This window comes from Schistocerca serialis, chromosome 4 (assembly GCF_023864345.2).
Source record: "Schistocerca serialis cubense isolate TAMUIC-IGC-003099 chromosome 4, iqSchSeri2.2, whole genome shotgun sequence".
Lineage (NCBI taxonomy): Eukaryota > Metazoa > Arthropoda > Insecta > Orthoptera > Acrididae > Schistocerca > Schistocerca serialis.
In genome coordinates this window covers 648,212,908-648,227,455 of record NC_064641.1, presented here as the reverse complement: position 1 = coordinate 648,227,455, position 14,548 = coordinate 648,212,908, and the positions used below count along the sequence as shown (strand labels likewise).

At 43.1% G+C, this 14,548-nt stretch overlaps 1 pseudogene; it reads left to right on the top strand.

Moving 5' to 3' along the window:
- Positions 1 to 13,986: 13,986 nt before the first annotated feature.
- On the top strand, positions 13,987 to 14,104 carry LOC126476145 (5S ribosomal RNA; annotated as a pseudogene).
- The last annotated feature ends 444 nt before the right edge of the window (positions 14,105 to 14,548 follow it).

Below are 14,548 nucleotides of genomic sequence, written 5' to 3'. Positions count from 1 at the left end.
GCTCTATCATGTAGGACCGAGCGTGGTGTCGCAGTGGTTAGCACGATGGACTCGCATTTGGAAAGGTGACGGTTCAACCCAGCGTCTAGCCATTCTGATTTAGGTTTTCCGTGATTTCCCTAAATAGATTCAGGCAAATGCCAGTAGGGTTTCCTTGAACAGGCGCGAGTGGTAGGGAGACGGCGGTATCAGTGCAGTATTGATGTCAAATTGATACCAAATTGGTATGCAAATTAATTAAATTGATCAATTAATTACACTCACTCCCCCAGTCTCCGCCCCCATGACGTCATGTGTTTTCTTCAGGTGGCACGTGGGTCCCCGCACCAACCCCCCTACCCACTACTCTCCCTCCCTCACCCTGCACCTACCCCATTGGCGGGAATTTCCAATTTTGGCAGGAATTTCGAATTTGGTTGGAATTTCTTTGTCCCTCGGCTTTGCTTATAACTCACCCCATTCCCACCTGGGAATTGGCGGGCAATTAAAAAATGGTGGTGCCCTTTCCAGGACTCAAACCCTGGTACCTCTGGCCAGAGAACAGAACTGCACTCCTAAACACATGGCAACTGTGCAGATGCAGAAAAGGAAGGTCATGTTAGTGTGCTTTATTTATTTTTGTTGGGAAACTGAGCTCAAGATCCGCCCTAATTCCGTAATTAATCATTAAGATTTTATAAAACCCCGATCAGTTGGTGAAGAGACTCTATTACATCCGAAATATAGAGTATTACAGAGAGGAGGACATTGCTGCTGTCATGGCAAGTAGGCAGTAGACGTATGGAGTAGCGATCTTGTTTGCCTGTCTTTGTTAGTCACCAGCACAGATGGTCGCTTCACACCCTCCACAAGGCTCTGTGGGTGGACGGCAACTGGTTGCAGACCATTCTTATGGGTGCCCACAGAAATATGTCCACAGGATCCAGCGAAATGTAGACCAGAGGAGAAGCTTCGCTTCTACATGTGGGGCCACCAGATAAGAAACAAAGAGCTCTCACAGCTGCTCTAGCCCCCTCTCCACAAGATGCATATGTGGTCTGTAAGCAACTCAAACTCTCCACATAATGCATCAATGACTACAAGTGTAATAAGAAATGCCAAGAAAGGAAGGAAAATATATTTGCTTAACAAGAGTGATAGGGCACAAATCGCAGAATATCTGAGTGACCACCATCAAACGTTCATTTCTGAGGAAGAGGATGTGGAACAAAAATGGAAAAAATTCAGAAACATCGTCCAGTACGCCTTAGATAAGTTCGTACCGACTAAGGTCCAAAGCGAGGGGAAAGATCCACCGTGGTATAACAATCATGTACGAAAGGTACTACGGAAACAAAGAAAGCTTCATCATAGGTTTAAGAGTAGTCGAATCATAGCTGATAAGGAAAAGCTGAACGAAGCGAAAAAGAGCGTAAAGAGAGCAATGAGAGAAGCATTCAACGAATTCGAACATAAAACATTGGCAAACAATCTAAACAAGAACCCTAAAAAGTTTTGGTCATATGTAAAATCGGTAAGCGGATCTAAATCCCCTATTCAGTCACTCGTTGACCACGATGGAACCGAAACAGAGGACGACCGAAGAAAGGCAGAAATACTGAATTCAGTGTTCCGAAACTGTTTCACTGCGGAAAATCGTAACACGGTCCCTGACTTCAGCCGTCGCACGGACGCCAAAATGGAAAATATTGAAATAAACGATATCGGAATTGAAAAACAACTGCTATCACTTAGTAGCGGAAAAGCATCCGGACCAGACGAGATACCCTTAAGATTCTACAGTGATTATGCTAAAGAACTTGCCCCCTTTCTATCAGCAATTTATCGTAGATCGCTGGAAGAACGTAAAGTACCTAGCGACTGGAAGAAAGCGCAGGTCGTTCCCATTTTCAAGAAGGGTCATAAATCAGATGCGAATAATTATAGGCCTATTTCGCTTACGTCAATCTGTTGTAGAATAATGGAACATGTTTTGTGTTCTCGTATTATGACGTTCTTAGATAATACAAATCTCCTTCATCATAACCAACATGGATTCCGCAAACAGAGATCATGTGAAACTCAGATCGCCCTATTTGCCCAAGAAATTCACAGTGCCGTAGACACTGGCGAGCAGATTGATGCCGTATTCCTGGACTTCAGGAAGGCATTTGATACGGTTCCGCACTTACGTTTAGTGAAAAAAATACGAGCTTACGGAATATCGGACCAGGTTTGTGATTGGATTCAGGATTTCCTAGAAGAAAGAACACAACATGTCATTCTTAACGGTTCAAAATCTGCAGATGTAGAGGTAATTTCGGGAGTACCGCAGGGAAGCGTGATAGGACCTTTATTGTTTACAATATACATAAATGACTTAGTTGACAACATCGGTAGCTCCGTGAGGCTATTTGCAGATGACACGGTTGTCTACAAGAAAGTAGCAACATCAGAAGACTCGTACGTACTCCAGGAGGACCTGCAGAGGATTAATGCATGGTGCGACAGCTGGCAGCTTTCCCTAAACGTAGATAAATGTAATATAATGCGCATACATAGGGGCAGAAATCCATTCCAGTACGATTATGCCATAGGTGGTAAATCATTGGAAGCGGTAACGACCGTAAAATACTTAGGAGTTACTATCCGGAGCGATCTGAAGTGGAATGATCACATAAAACAAATAGTGGGAAAAGCAGGCGCCAGGTTGAGATTCATAGGAAGAATTCTAAGAAAATGTGACTCATCGACGAAAGAAGTAGCTTACAAAACGCTTGTTCGTCCGATTCTTGAGTATTGCTCATCAGTATGGGACCCTTACCAGGTTGGATTAATAGAAGAGATAGACATGATCCAGCGAAAAGCAGCGCGATTCGTCATGGGGACATTTAGTCAGCGCGAGAGCGTTACGGAGATGCTGAACAAGCTCCAGTGGCGGACACTTCAAGAAAGGCGTTACGCAATACGGAGAGGTTTATTATCGAAATTACGAGAGAGCACATTCCGGGAAGAGATGGGCAACATATTACTACCGCCCACATATATCTCGCGTAATGATCACAACGAAAAGATCCGCGAAATTAGAGCAAATACGGAGACTTACAAGCAGTCGTTCTTTCCACGCACAATTCGTGAATGGAACAGGGAAGGGGGGATCAGATAGTGGTACAATAAGTACCCTCCGCCACACACCGTAAGGTGGCTCGCGGAGTATAGATGTAGATGTAGATGTAGAAATGTATATTTTGGTAAGCGACTCAAACATCTCGACTTACATACCTACTTTTGTAAGCGACTCAAACGCCTCTGCTTATGTATGTGTTTTCAGCACTAAAGGAAATTAAACACAGAGACAGTGCATTGAGATTCCCATGCAGAAGTATATAAGCAAGTAGACTACATCGCTGGTGAACTACCATTTCCACTGTTGATCAACACTATTCTAAATGCTTCTGTAAATTACAGACATTCCGATTGAACGAATTAATTGGTTATGGGGCACTCATCAAGTACAAGTAATTATAACGCCGAGTTAAGTAGGAGGGTTGCAGATTCTTGTTCAACATTTATGCATCCCAATCGTACACTTTTCATTTCGTCAAATTCAATGTGTATGTTGTCTATTAGTATTATCACTTCAGGTTTGGTGAATAAGGTCTATTGTACTGCTACATAACATACGTTAATCATTCAGACGTATTCAGCCAGGCCATACATCCCCACACACAGCTAGTAGGGTAATTATAGGGCAGCTTGTCCAATATGGATATATTCGACCTACCCTCCCCCCCACCCCCTCCCCCTCTCCTGGCCTCCATGGCTCTGTCTCTCATCAACAGTCACCACAGCTCATTTTGTGATCTGCAGCATTACTGAAGCTAATGTAAGGCCTAGGTTTTGCTGCAAGTACCTCTTTCCCCTTAATTAGTATCAGTTCCATGCGTTTATTCGTCCACATACAAACACTCCTGGAAATGGAAAAAAGAACACATTGACACCGGTGTGTCAGATCCACCATACTTGCTCCGGACACTGCGAGAGGGCTGTACAAGCAATGATCACAAGCACGGCACAGCGGACACACCAGGAACCGCGGTGTTGGCCGTCGAATGGCGCTAGCTGCGCAGCATTTGTGCACCGCCGCCGTCAGTGTCAGCCAGTTTGCCGTGGCATACGGAGCTCCATCGCAGTCTTTAACACTGGTAGCATGCCGCGACAGCGTGGACGTGAACCGTATGTGCAGTTGACGGACTTTGAGCGAGGGCGTATAGTGGGCATGCGGGAGGCCGGGTGGACGTACCGCCGAATTGCTCAACACGTGGGGCGTGAGGTCTCCACAGTACATCGATGTTGTCGCCAGTGGTCGGCGGAAGGTGCACGTGCCCGTCGACCTGGGACCGGACCGCAGCGACGCACGGATGCACGCCAAGACCGTAGGATCCTACGCAGTGCCGTAGGGGACCGCACCGCCACTTCCCAGCAAATTAGGGACACTGTTGCTCCTGGGGTATCGGCGAGGACCATTCGCAACCGTCTCCATGAAGCTGGGCTACGGTCCCGCACACCGTTAGGCCGTCTTCCGCTCACGCCCCAACATCGTGCAGCCCGCCTCCAGTGGTGTCGCGACGGGCGTGAATGGAGGGACGAATGGAGACGTGTCGTCTTCAGCGATGAGAGCCGCTTCTGCCTTGGTGCCAATGATGGTCGTATGCGTGTTTGGCGCCGTGCAGGTGAGCGCCACAATCAGGACTGCATACGACCGAGGCACACAGGGCCAACACCCGGCATCATGGTGTGGGGAGCGATCTCCTACACTGGCCGTACACCACTGGTGATCGTCGAGGGGACACTGAATAGTGCACGGTACATCCAAACCGTCATCGAACCCATCGTTCTACCATTCCTAGACCGGCAAGGCAACTTGCTGTTCCAACAGGACAATGCACGTCCGCATGTATCCCGTGCCACCCAACGTGCTCTAGAAGGTGTAAGTCAACTACCCTGGCCAGCAAGATCTCCGGATCTGTCCCCCATTGAGCATGTTTGGGACTGGATGAAGCGTCGTCGCACGCGGTCTGCACGTCCAGCACGAACGCTGGTCCAACTGAGGCGCCAGGTGGAAATGGCATGGCAAGCCGTTCCACAGGACTACATCCAGCATCTCTACGATCGTCTCCATGGGAGAATAGCAGCCTGCATTGCTGCGAAAGGTGGATATACACTGTACTAGTGCCGACATTGTGCATGCTCTGTTGCCTGTGTCTATGTGCCTGTGGTTCTGTCAGTGTGATCATGTGATGTATCTGACCCCAGGAATGTGTCAATAAAGTTTCCCCTTCCTGGGACAATGAATTCACGGTGTTCTTATTTCAATTTCCAGGAGTGTATGTAGTCCGAAAGACCGTGATTGTGATTCTTTCATCTTGTTCCAGCCCAGTTTGTTGAAACCGTGATGCCTATCCACACGTTTGTGTGGGTGAGTATAGGCAAAGAAGACACAATTTGCACAGTTGGCACTGTAGATTTTTAATGGAGGTAAGTAATCTAGTTGCAGCATCTTCAGTCAGCTGATATATAATTACAAATAAATAAAGTGCAGTGGTGTTACTTTTGTTGAAATCCACAGGGGAGCTTCTCCAACGGTCGGAGGATGAAGAAATGGAGGGAGGGGTACTTCATGGTGAGCGCAATTTTTTTTCTTATTGAAATCAATGTCCTCAACTATTTGCAGCACGAATTCCATTCTCCGTCTTCTTCTATGGTTCTCGTCCTCTGCAGCTCCATCTAATACCATGGAGGTCATTCACTGATGGCTTAGCAGATGTCCTATCATCCTGTCCCTTCTCATTGTCAACGTTTTCCACATATTCCTTTCCTCTCCGATTCTGCTCAGAACCTCGTCTTTCCCTACATTATCACTCTATCTAATCTTCAACAATTATCTATAGCACCTCATATCAAATTCTTCGATTCTAGTCTGCTTCTGATGACCTCCTTGCTCCGCCCATTATTGCTTCTTTTAGCGTCTAGGTAGTAGAATTCTTTAATTTCACCTACTTCATTGGCCACTGATCCTGATTTTAAGCTTGTCGCTCTTGTCGTTTCTTCTACTTCTCATCTTATACTTTCGTCTTTCTTCGAGTTACTCTCAATCCATATTCTGCACTCACTAGACTGCTCATTCCATTCAGCGGATCGTGTAATTCTTCTTCACTTTCACTCAGGATAGCATTGTAGACAGCGAATCGTATCATTGATATCCTTTCACTTTGAATTTTAATTCCACTCCTGAACCTTTCTTTTACTACCGTCATTGCTTCTTTCCTGTACCGATTGAACAGCAGGGGCAAAAGACTACATTCCTGTCTTACACCGTTTTTAATCCGAGCACTCCCTTCTTGGTCGTCCACTCTTTTTATTCCTTGCTGGCTCTTGTACATATTGTATATTAATGTCTCTCCCTGTAGCTTACCCACATTTTTCTCAGAATTTAGAACATCTTGCACCATTTTACATTGTCAAACGCTTTTTCCATGTCGACTAATCCTATGAACGTCTCTTGATTTTCCTTAGTCTTGCTTGTATTATCAACAGCAACGTAAGAATTGCCTCCCTGGTGCCCCTAACTTTTCTGAAGCTAATCTGAGACACGTCTAACACATTCTCGATTTTTTTCCATTCTTCTTTACATTATTCTTCCCAGCAGCTTGAATGCATGAGCTGTTCTCGCACTTGGCAGCTCCTACTGCCTTCGGTATTGTTTGGACGATTTTTTTCGAAACTCGGATGGTGTGTCGTGAGACCCATACATTCCACACACCAACGTGAATAGTCGATTTGTGGTCACTTCCGCCAATGATTTTAGAAATTCTGATGGTCTGTTATCTATCCCTTCTACCTCATTTAATCTTAAGGGCTCCAAAGCTCTTTTAAATTCTGATTCTAATATGAAACCCCTGTCTCTTCTATATGGACTCCTGTTTTTCTGTCATGACATCAGACAAGTCATCCCTCTCGTAGAGACCTTCGATGTACTCTTTCCACATATACACTCTCTCCACTGCATTTAACAGAGAAATCCCCATTGCACTCTTAATGCTACCAATACAGTGTTTAATACTAAAGAATCTGATCACACATCCTTTCCATGTAGCTGAAAATACTTCTAGGTATTTAGAACCATGCAAGTGTTTCAATAAAGGCAACAATGTATACATCGTTTCCGATTTTATCTACAGATGAGGAGCTATGGAGTGAAATAACAGAAGAGTTCGAAGTGGAAGAGAACGAGGACAGGGTGGCGGAGACGGCCGATGGTAAGTGCGTTTCAGTATTTATAAGTGGTAGGTTTTTAGTCGCAGACGGAACTTGAATGAGTAGCCAGATCGATACAGTAAGTGAGTGCGTGATAGTTCCACTCGAAGTTAGTAAAAAGCACTTTAGCATTTATGAGTGCGTTTTAGTTCCCTATGAAAGCACACACACACACACACACACACACACACTGATCATCACCCATGTTAATTGACTGCTCGCAGAGTAAGAATCTTCTCTTTCCTCCACCAGTGCGATTGACAACTGATAATACACTGCACACTTTCGACTATCGCAATGTCATGTGTCACTTGGCTTAAAGCACCAAATACAAGTTGTCATTGGCCGTTGTGGCTCCGAGACGACCTTTTCCTGGTCTTCTGATCACTGTCCCACTGCTTTTAAACTGCTTCCACAAATTCTAGACAACACTTGGTGCTCCAATTCTCTTGCACCCTCACCGACGATTCTCCATCTCGTACCGATGATGTGTACTCATTTTACCTCAACAAACAAAAAGAAAAGAACGTTACTCGCAAAAGGCAACAACAACGGCAGTCTTCGAGTCACATGATGTGAGCCTTTTGCGCTGGCTCACCAGATCACCAGACTTGTCGACAATAGAAAATGTGTGGGATATGGTGAAACGACGGGTGCAACACTGTGACAGAATGCCAACCACCACAGATGAACTTTGGAACCATGTGAATGTGGCATGGACGGCTATACCACAGGACGCCATTCGCGCATTATACGCGTCGATGTCACTACATCAGGGCTCATGGCGGACCGTGTGCCTATTAGGCAACAGAACACATGCTGAACCGAGGCGACTGAAATCATTTTATTGATTACAATAGTGATTGTTTCATAATCAGTTATTTTTGTCCATAAAGTGGAGCCAAGTGTACAAAGTATATTTTGAAAATGGGTACACATTTCTATATAAATCATGCATCTAAAATCGTTAAAAAATCACCTAAGAGCATTACTACATAAAGAAAACTTTTCGTTCCTCTAGGAAAGAAATAATGTCTGAAAATGTTAAATTCACCAAAATTGGCACTTATCATTAGAATGACCACTACCTCCCTTTCCTAAAATTTTTATAAAATTCTAAAATATTATTTAACGTTGAAACGTTGAAACCTAGGTAAACGATAAAGTTAACCTGCAACTGTAGGCTGTATATTCTTAACGTTAGTAATAACTGATACAGATCTGTGAAAAATATATTTAAAAATTTAGATCAACAATCGCAGACATCATAATATTCTAGTAATTTTTAACATTTTTATGCAGCGACAGCAACTGATATTGTTTATATAAGAATATACAGCCTACAGTTGCAGGTTAACTTTATCGTTTACCTAGGTTTCAACGTTTCAATGTCGCTGCATAAAAATGTTAAAAATTACTAGAATATTATGATGTCTGCGATTGTTGATCTAAATTTTTAAATATATTTTTCGCAGATCTGTATCAGAAGAGGAAATTGGAGGCTTAACATACTTCTCTGAATCTTTTCCGTAGCTTGACTGCTTTTTTGATCAGTGCAGTCAGCGGTACGATAGAAAATGGTACTTCAGTTAAACAGGATTTTGTTTTTAGCTTTTTATAAATATTGTTTCCAACATCAAAATATAATAAATATCTAACTGATTTTCTCAGAAATGCTTTGACCAATAACTCTAACGTAATGTACAAATTTCGAGCTACCTCTGCTTTATAGATCAGTAATACTGTGAGCGGGCTGGGAATGCCAAAAACACATCCCGTTCAGGGACACTTGCCTTTGAGGAGAGAACGGTGCCGCTCGGATATTTTGAATTCCATTCGCAAAAAATTCTGACGTAGAAAATTTCCGACCATTGCCTGAAACAATTCTTTGTTGCCACTCTTCTAAACAAAATACAAAACGTGTGGTTGGGTGGCTCTAGTGCTAGTAGTCAAATGCTGTGGAGTGACAAAAGAATGTTTGCCATCTGCATCGATAATAATCAGCCATGTTGTGTTCCATAAAGGACCAGTAAAATCAATATGGCTGCGGCGCCAAGGGCCGTCAAGTCGAGACCAGTTGAAAAATCTTCGTGCAGTGCCGTCTGATGGTGCACGGATGCCTGCAACGGGCGATCTTCAGTCTGTTTATCCAAGTTGTGATTAATTCTAGTGATTCCGCCGATGTCCTCTGCGTAATAGTTGCAAAACGTTTTGTTGCAATGATTTCGGACTCAGCACCCGTGTTTGTTTATTAGAAAAATGCTGTAAGATTACACCATGCTGAAAGGAGAGGCTGTCACGTTGTGTGTGGTATTTGCGAACTGCTGCCTCTTGAGGTCGATTTCGGATTATGAGGCCAACCCATCCGAATTTAGTTCTTGAGCAATCATAGTGACTGATCTCGTTCAGCAGCCTATGTGGTACGAAGAAAATCACTGGGATAATCTTGCAGTGCATGCGAATCACATTGATCAATTTGCAGACAGAAGATTCTGATGAATGAAATTCCACATCACTTCCCATAGGTAAGAGACGCAGACTGTCGGCGTTTGCATGCTGTGCCTTAGGGCGATAAAGAATATCGTATTGATAATTGGAAAGAAGTAGTAACCAGTGTTGCCGATTGTCTGCTGCACGACCAGTTGCTTTCGCTGGAAGAAAAAGAGCAATCACAAGGAAAAATTTTCTACCATACAGATACTGACGAAATTTTTGTAAGACCTTAATTGTGGCTAAAGCTTCCTTTTCTAGCTGACTGTAGTTGACTTGGGCCTTGTGCAACCTCTTAGACACTAATGCTACGGAGCATTCCCTGTTGTGAGATAAAACTGCCCCTATTCCATGTAATGATGTGTCAGCTGCAAACGCTACTGGTTTTTGCGGATCGAAATGCGTAAGACATGGACGACTAAGTAATGCGTGTTCCGATTTCAGAAAAGATTGTTCGCATTCTCCAGTCCCTTTAAAAGTAACATTTTTACGCTGGAGGCGATGGACTGGATCGGCTACTTGTGCTGCGTTTGGAATGAAATTTATGTAGTATACCAGTTTTCCCAGAACAGCTTGGAGTTCTCGTGGAGGAGAAGGTACTTTCCGCATGGTCTCCAAATCCTTAGTTGAGCGACGAGTGCCGTGGGCGTCAATAACATGTCTCATATATTTGATTTCAGTATTGGAAAATGAACCATCTATAAATTACACTTGATTCCTGCATCTATTAAAACTTGAGAAAGAGACTCGAAATTTTTGAGATGTCGTACTGGTGTTTGTTCGGAGAGAATGATGTCATCTTGATTATTTGAATAGGACGGAACTTTTAACGTAACCTATTCAAGAAAGCAATAAAGCCATACAGAAGAAGAAGTGCTTCCGATACAAGATGACGTGCGTGTTAACCGCCACAAAGTTTCCTGTTTCCTCTTTCTGGGGAAGATGAAGATAAACATTGGCTAAATCAAGTGTCGCAAAGAATCGTCGACCTGGATGACCTAGGTCCAACTCGTAAATACGTGGAAGCCGGAGGGAATCAGTCCCTGTTTAAGCTTTAAATGTAGTATTTATAACCTGCACAAAGTCTGACATTCACAAGGGAAGATGCCCATTGACTTACAGAAGCACGTTTCTAAGCTCCGATTTGTTCTAATCTGTTGAGTTCAGAAGCAAATTCATCGTAAATGGTTTTAGGTATCGAACGAGGATGGTAAAGAGCGTGCTAGAAGAAAGTACAGCTTAGGTTTTGCATTGTCCCTGAGCGTAATGTGCGCCTGAAAATTCTTTGCATATCCGCGTGCTGTCGAACAAATGGGCATATTTTTCACACAACTGAAGAATTCTGGCATGGGGCAGTTGGGTAATCAGTATGACGCACGTTGTCCTGAATATCTAAGCCAAATAAATCAAAAGCATCCACGGCAGAAATATTGGGACTACAATGTGACTGAACAACTGTGAAAGGCACTGAAGTCGTATTTTTATATTTTGCTTGCAACTACACATTCCAACAACAGAGATACTTTCGCTGTTACAGACCGTGAGGTGCAGGCTTCATATTTGCAGCTGAGGGCGCACGAGTTGTTAATGAATATTAAAATAATATAAAATAATAAGAAAATTGATTGTATAGATTGTATAAATTGATTGTATAGACAGAGAAACGATAGATAAGGTCATTAGAGAATTTGGTGTTAAATCAAAACTAGCAAACATAATTCGTGAAACACTAACAGGCACAGTATCTAAAGTCAAATTTATGGGAGAAGTATCTCAGCCTTTTGAAATAAAAACTGGTGTTAGACAAGGTGATGGTTTATCACCTTTACTGTTTAACTGTGTTCTAGAAACAATTGTAAGGATCTGGAATTCGGAGCTAAAAAATTACAAAATTGAACCAATAACTCTGGGAAGGAAAACAAATGGAATTAAGGTAAACTGCTTGGATTTTGCGGATGATTTCGCAATACTTTCAGAAAACCCGACAGAAGCAGTTACTCAAATAAACATTCTGGAAAAATTAGCAAACAGAACTGGTCTCAAAATTTCAGCTGAAAAAACAAAATTCATGAGACATATAAAAATGCACCAAAATACATAGAAACACAAATAGGTAAAATAGAGTGAGTAAATAAATTTAAATATCTTGGAGAAACTATACAGAATGGACTAGAAAAATCTGCAATAGATGTAAGAATTAACAAAATGGAAAGAGCATACGGTTTGACCAAAAATATTTACAACAAGAAATGTATATCTAGAAAAACATAACTAAAACATTACACCACAGTGGTACGACCAGAATGTTTATATGGATCTGAATGCCTAACGATGAATTATAAGATGGACAAACTAGAGGTACTGGAAAGAAGGATTATTAGAAAAATAATGAGTGCAATGAAAACCGCAGATGGTTGGAAAATAAGAAGTAATGAGGAGATCTACAAAAATATAAAGAAAATATCTGAAGTAATGGCCAAACGAAGATTAACCTTTTTTGGACATCTCTACCGAATGGATGGGAACAGACTAACAAAACAAATACTCCTATTTTTCTGGAAGAAGAAATCGACAGTAGCATGGATTACAGAAGTAAGAAAAGATCTTGAAAGAAACAACATCAAAGAATCAGAAATAGCAGAAAGAAATCGTTTTAAAACAAAATACTAAATTTGGGAGGCTTTCAAAGCAGAAGAAATAAAAAATCGGGAACAACATGGACAGAAGAAAGGAAGAGACTTCATGGGGAGGAAATGAGGGAATACTGGAAAAATAGGGAACAACAACAAAGGAAGAAGAGGAACTGAAGTTGTTAACGTGATCCTAGCTGGTCAATACGATTGTAAAATAATAATAATAATAACAATGAGCGAAGCACCAGTATCTAACTGAAGTGGTACAGATTAATTGCAAATCAGCAGTCAGATGAACAGCTTGCGGTTTGTCCTATGAATGTGATCATCCATGGTGACTTTCGGAAGACTGTCTTTGCCTAAACTGTTACTGACAAAGCGTTAACTTCACGTCTGTTAGAGAAGAATTGGTTAGACCGAGGCAAGACTTGCACTATGTATTTCGCTGTGCGATTACATTGCTTTCGCCCACGGTTTGCCAAGAGGAGTGGGTACATGTTTAGAATGACATATTTATTTCCATTTTCTCGAGTGTTGCGTGGAACAGAATTTACTTTGCGTCGCTTTCCCATGCACATTTGCTGTGTGTTTCCCGATTGATGCCAGTGCCGGCATTCCGCGTGGTGGGGAAAACGCTTTTTGTGTTCATGCGTCACACAATATTTGACACAAGACTTCAGCGGCTTGTAAAGAGCCGATGAAGCAGCTGCGCATCCCGCTCTGTTTTTACGCTGTTGCTTATAGCGGCGGTTGTCGCTCGCCATGCGAAACTGGGGCCGCTGCGGGTTATCCGCAGTCAGCGTTGCAACAGGCACATTAAAGTCAAGTGCTGCGAAGTCTTGAACCTCTTGAGCTTCGATAACTTTAAGCACGCCACTGAGATTGGGCCTGCGATGCTTCAGAATCTCAGCCCGCACTTCGTTATCAGCAAGGTTCTGAATAATGGCGTCACGAAGCACTTCATCTTGAAATGAGGCTCTACAAGGGTAGTTAAATTTACAGTTCCTAATCATGCCCCTGAGATCAACGATCAGTTCCTTCTAAGATTGATTATTCTGATGACGTGTACGAAAAAAATTGTAATGGGCAGGAGCTACATGAATCTGTGCTTCGAAGAAACCATCTAATGCTAGGGTAATGTCTTCATAGGGTAGCTTTGGGCTCTAACTGAGGGAACAGTTGATACACAGTCGAAAAATATACACAGTTACCCAAGAAAAAGAGCTTCGTGAGTCACCTGATATGTCGTATGTAGCGAGTTGTCGCTCTGGCTGCAGGCGGTACTCTGTCCAGTCCTCTTGTGCGTCAAAAGCGCGGAAGGGTGCAGAAGGCGGCACGTCGCCATTGGCATTCTGTGTTTCAGCCGTTGGTGTTTGCTGACGTTGTTCTGCTTCCACCAGTTTGCCAACAGCTATTAGTAATGATCCAGTTTGTTGACTCAGAAACCGATTAAGTGCGGTGAGGGATTGCTCCCCAGAGGTTGCCACTGCATACACAAATTAAACACAGTTCAAACAGATATGAGTTCCATACACAAAAATTTATGAAACATTTAACAATATGCCGAGGTAACGGCCTTGCCGCAGTGGATATACCGGTTCCCGTGAGATCACCGAAGTTAAGCGCTGTCGGGCGTGGTCGGCACTTGGATGGGTGACCATCCAGGCCGCCATGCGCTGTTGCCATTTTTCGGGGTGTACTCAGCCTCGTGATGCCACTTGAGGAGCTAATCGACCGAATGGTAGCGGCTTCGGTCAAGAATACAATCATAACGACCTTTAGAGCGGTGTGCTGACCCCACACCCGTCCTATCCGCATCCTCCACTGAGGATGACACGGCGGTCGGATGGTCCCGGTAGGTCACTCGTGGCCTGAAGACGGAGCGCTTAACAATGTGCCGAACACTGACAACATGAGTAACAGACACATCGCCAATAGGCGGAAAAATCAAACTTGTCGCTAGTTCGTGCCAGTTGTGTCGGTACTGGAGATGGCCAATGTATTTAGTCAGCTGGAAGAAGATAACACATTAATAGCTTTATTCCCACTATATATACCTAATAATTGAGTTATAGATAACTTTCAATGCTGTATGTTCTTCTGTGGCGCTGAGTTATAACAAATAGTCT